Source organism: Salvia hispanica, chromosome 2, assembly GCF_029641045.1.
Source record: "Salvia hispanica isolate PSC_SH4W2 chromosome 2, Shi_PSC_v1, whole genome shotgun sequence".
NCBI lineage: Eukaryota > Viridiplantae > Streptophyta > Magnoliopsida > Lamiales > Lamiaceae > Salvia > Salvia hispanica.
Window position 1 is genome coordinate 30,910,121 of NC_142693.1, and position 4,001 is coordinate 30,914,121.

Sequence of the window (4,001 nt, forward strand, 5' to 3'; positions counted from 1 at the left end):
TATTAATATCTATTGGATTGTGTCTTATTTTCATTTTGGTGATGTGCAAAGAAAACCTTCAATCAAACTAGAGGTGCCCACGATTTAGGAATCGACGGTTACGGTTCGGAACCGCCGGTTCCGGTTTTGGAAATTGCCGAACCGGAACCGACCGCGAGAGTGTTTTGCGGTTCCGGTTCCAAAACCGCCGATTTCGGTTTCGGTTCTGAATCGGCGGTTTTTCAGAGGGTTTTTACGGTTTTTCACGGTTCTGAACCACCGGTTTTTGCGGTTCCGGCTTGGATTCATGGTTTTCCGGCGGTTTTTTGCGGTTCTGGCACGGTTTCGGTTCGAAAATTTTTGAACCTGAACCGAACCATGGTTCAAAAATAGACGGTTTCGGTTCGGGTAAGTTCTCACGGTTTCGGTTCGAAATTGTAACCGACGGTTACATTTTTGGTTTTAACTGCCGGTTCGGTAAACCTTGGGTAGGTCTAAATCAAACCATCCAACACAACTGATTTCAGCGTTGATTGGCCTCCAAATTTAGATGGGATCTATTGTCACTCTCAATCTGGTAAGACAAATTTCTTGAAGGTATTATGAAATTTGGAGAATCAAAAATGCAAAAAATATATGGAAGAAGATGAAGAAATTGCCATATATGGGAGAAAACTGGACATGAAGGGAGAAAAGAGGGAAATATCTTTAATGACTATATTTTGGGAGAGTACAAATTACAATACATTGCGATATTAAAGCTAGAAAAAACAGCTAAACTAACTCCTAAACAATTAAATTTTGATTCTCAATTTTAACAGACACCCACCCTCATTGCACTCACAACACATTACATTTAACTTTCAATACATGACTCAATCAATTTATTAAAACTTGTTTCAAATCAACCAAGGTCATTAGTTCATGAATAGAGAGAGCACACTCATAGTAAAGCTAGATGGAACTTAAGAAAAAGAAGTAAGACTAGGAGGTTCAGGAATGTAGACAATACCCTCCAACATTAGCAAAATGTTCTTCATTTTTGGACGTAGCGACGGCTCAGACTGCACACACACCATATCCATATCTTTGCCATCCTCTCCACTTCACTCTCATCCACCGTTTCATCCCCCACCAGACTCCGAATCTTCCCTGTTGCATAACAGTCGTAAACCCATTCCTCAAGAATTGCCTCATCCTCATTCTTGCTCGAATCAACACACTTCCTACAACATATGATCTCCAATAGCATCACTCCGAAGCTATACACATCAGCTTTCACTGTGATCGGCTGCTTTTGGAACCACTCTGGTGCAACATAGCCCTTAGTGCCTCTTATCCCAGTAATTGTATTAGTCTGATCTTGTTTCAGTAGCTTTGCCAGCCCAAAATCAGATATCTTTGCACGCCAGTTATTGTCCATTAGTATGTTCTGAGGTTTTATATCGCAGTGAATGATCTGCGTCTCGCACTCTTGGTGCAGATACAGTATCCCTCTCGATACATCTCGAGCGATATCCATCCGTTCCTCCCAGTTTGGTCGTTTCTCTTGATTGAAAAGTATGTTTGCAAGGGATCCGTTGTTGTCTCCATATACTCAAACACCAGTAGTTTGTTGTCTCCATCAAAGCAGTAACCTAAGAGCTGGACTAGGTTCCAGTGATACATCTTTCCAATCGTCTTCAACTCTGTCTGGAACTCTCTTTCTCCTTGTGCGAATTCCTTCTCCAACCTCTTCACCGCCACCATTTTCAGGCCATTCTGCATAACCCCTTTGAACACCGTGCCAGATGCTCCTCTCCCCACCTCTTCCTTGAAGCCGTTTGTTGCTTCGGACAGATGCTCGAATGTGACACTTGCAGCGAAATGCCCTCGACAAAGCTATCTCCAGCTTCCTTACTAATCTTCATGTAGTCCTTCCGTCTCTGGCGTACAAATATCACAGAAATTGACAAAGTCAAGACGCCTATGGACATGAGAACAATTCCGATGATGAGGATGTCCATACGCCCCTCATTCTTGATGATTCTTTTACGGTCCGAATCGCCTCCAATGTCAGGTACTGTGTTTGTACCGAAGCGAATGAGAGCAGCTACGTCTGAGTCTTCTAGATACCTTCTTCCATATCTTAACGGAAGCCTCTGCTTTTTGCATTGGCCGTCTTTATAGAAGGCTGCTTCACAGTTGCAGTCATCGAGGCATGCTTTGCTGCACTCTTCTTCATTCATCATCATTTGCAAGATCTCATACGAGCTATCCTCCCATACGGTGTTTTCGACTGTTCTCATATCGTACATAAGTCTATTGTCCGTTTTGGAACAGCCCTGCACCGAGAAGTTTCTTGAACAGCCGGACTGAACAAAGACGAAACCGGGAAGACACTGACATTCTGGCGCACTATCTATCAGAATACAGAAGGCGTTGATTCCGCAGATACCTTTGGGAGCACACTCGTCCTCCGTGGAGGACCATCTCCTGGTCAAGTTGAGATCACCGAGGGAGAGAGAATAGATGCGGAAGATTCCTCCGACATCGAGCCTCATAAAATTGATGGATCCCTGCGTAGGCAGTCCACCATTGGATATATTCAGCAGAGTCACTCTATCGTTGTGCAACACATAGAGTCGGCCGTCCCTGTCGAGGTTGAGAGAGACGTTACCATCTGTGTTTGTTTTTGATCCATAGTAAGCGTAAGCTGGTGCGTCCGGCGTGTTGACAGGATACTGCACGAGGTTTCCATCACGTTGCATCTTCAGCCTGAACTCCCTCTCCCGTAGTCTGTCTCCGAGGCGCTGGAGACGATCTCTTCCCTCTCCAGGAGGCGCTGTCCGGGGAGCAGGGTGTCTGTCGGGTTGTCGAAGCTCTGCCAGATGATTCTGGACTCGGAATCATAGAGAACAAAGTTGCCATTGTCGAGCATTGATGCTGACGCGATGGTTGTGGAGGGGCTGATGACCTCTACATCTGGGCCTTGCCTCCGGCGCAATATTAGCCTGCCGTCGGTAGATAGTAGCAGGGAGATGACATCGTCAGGGACGGTCGGGTTGGTGTCCCTATTTGCTGTCCAGACGACGGTTTTGTCGGGAAGAAAGATGCCGACAGCGTAGCCATTGACGTGTTGGGGGAAGAATCCGAAGGTGAAGACGCCGGAGGGGGAAAGCCAGGAGGAGTTGGAGGTGGGTGTGAGGGAAGAGCCTAAGGTGATGTTGGATGATCCTGTTTGGGCTTCTGCTGCTGTAGAAACGAGGAGGAGAAAACAAGATTGTGTGGTTGGACATTGCTGTTTTTCTGAGTATTGGTTTGAGGCTACTACTGACCATCTTATTTTAACCATTACTTTCCCTTATGTATGAATAGTTATTATTGATTTTACTCTGGACGAGAGAGTGGATTACTCATAGTCAATGCTTTACTTATGGGCTCCTCTCTCCCTCTGGTAAATATATGCCGTAGATCACGCGTTTTATTTGTAGGATAGAAACACCCACTCTTGTGCCATGTCTATTACGTTGACTTAATTCTAATATGACAGAATAAGAGCTGTAAATTTCCATGAAAGCTTGGTCCACAACTGTACTTATTCATGATAGTAGATGTCCACAACCGTATGAAATTGCATAGTAATTTAATTTTGGACATATCAAGATCTGAGTCAACTCCTCCAATACTGTCACCATCAACGTAAGAGTATCTACAATAGCACGGACTAGCTAATAGTCTAGCACTAGGACTAACCAGAAACACATTATGTCACGTCACAAGAACTTCTCACAATCTTGCCACGTCATTCGGACTTCCCACAGCCAAGTAATAGGCTAACATTAGGACTAGCCGACGCCCTAGCCAAGCAAATAAATTGAAAAATACTATTAATTCATTTTAATTGTTGGTGTTTATCAAATATTAAAAAAGTAAAGTGCAATAAGTTGTAAATATAAGTATAAATAAAAAATAATTAAAAAAATCGGTGTCCGCGCACGGATGAGAGCCCGTCCTACTTCGGGACGTCCGTCGCGTTAGCC

At 44.3% G+C, this 4,001-nt stretch overlaps 1 pseudogene; it reads right to left on the reverse strand.

Annotated features, from left to right (window-relative positions):
* Nucleotides 1-661: 661 nt before the first annotated feature.
* Nucleotides 662-3,299, reverse strand: LOC125192401 (G-type lectin S-receptor-like serine/threonine-protein kinase LECRK3; annotated as a pseudogene).
* Nucleotides 3,300-4,001: the final 702 nt, after the last annotated feature.